We start from the raw sequence: 1,375 nt of genomic DNA, 5'->3' as shown, positions 1-1,375 counted from the left end.
ATAACATAATTACTAGCCTAACATATTTTAAAGGCGTTTGTAGTCCTTGTATGTAAAGGCGCTTAATTATATTTCCTATAATTATATGAATTATATAATATGAACAGCTTATTTTATAGTGTCTGTTACGAAAATCCTTTCTTTGACGAGAATTTACGAATCTTACTATGGCGAAAGCTTAGTACTTGAATATTAAGTGACTATTTGACGTGTCTTGGTACAACTTCCAATGGCGAACGTTTGTGTCTTGAATATTAAGTAGGTCGTGCTGACGTTGCTCGCTATCCGTCCAATGCCGAGGGCTTAGTTCATGAATATTAATCGAAAGGCCTTCGCCGCAGTAGGATTAGTGAATTCGGCACGTTTTAGCGTCTGGTTTGTCATATCTCCTCTATTCATTGCTAATTAACACTTAATGCTGGCTGGCACAGAGGTCACAGATAGAGAAATTCTCACAGTCATTTGCATAAATGCAGGAGGAATAAGAGAAACTGATATAGCCTTACACACACTGTGAATGTGTGTGTGAAATTTGGTTTTATGATCAAATAAATAAAACACAGCAATCTAATTACAACAATTTCAGTTTATAGAAAATTATAATTTACATCAACATTTTTTCAAGGTGTGTTTTTCTATTTAGATTAGACATGAATTGTGCTAAAATAATTTATTCTATTTTAAGTGTTTTTATTAAAGTATTTTACTCAAAACCTTGTAACTAAACCACATACCTTTTCATAACTTTCATAATTTCTGATTATCATAGTTCTCAACAATATGCAAGTGTTTTATGTAGCCTACAAATGAACTCTCAGTAATTAACTCTTCAATCGTTTGCCAGGTGTGACTCAATCTGACGCCCAATAAAATGCAAATAAAAAGCTGATTCATATAATTCATTTTTATTCATCCATACATCAGCCTACAATATAAATATTTTATTTATAAAAAAAATAAATGACAATAAAAAATCTGAAAAACTACTTATAAAAATCACAGGAAATACATAGGCTACAAAAATATGTGTATATAAAATGCACAACATATTTTTCATTTTTAACAGTTATCAGGGCAACGAAAAATACATGAATAAAAATGAAAAAAATACAGGTTTAGAAAGATGTGAATATCTTTAAGTAGGCTAACTGTAAAGAAATGTATTACAATGATGGTATACATGATCTTAATGAGTACAGTGCAATTAATTTCTTGCTCTCATACACACACACACACACATCATCACCAACATGATTTTATGTGCCTCTTAAACTTTGAGGTGCTTGAGGCTCCCATTGTTCTCAATTAGTCGATTTCCGACTAATTTTCAACAAAGCGTGAATCCACCGTGTTCAGTCCACATCTGTAAAAGAGA

This window comes from Barbus barbus, assembly GCF_936440315.1.
Source record: "Barbus barbus genome assembly, chromosome: 50".
Taxonomy (NCBI): domain Eukaryota; kingdom Metazoa; phylum Chordata; class Actinopteri; order Cypriniformes; family Cyprinidae; genus Barbus; species Barbus barbus.
The sequence above is the reverse complement of the archived record's forward strand: the minus strand, read 5'-3'. Positions refer to the sequence as shown.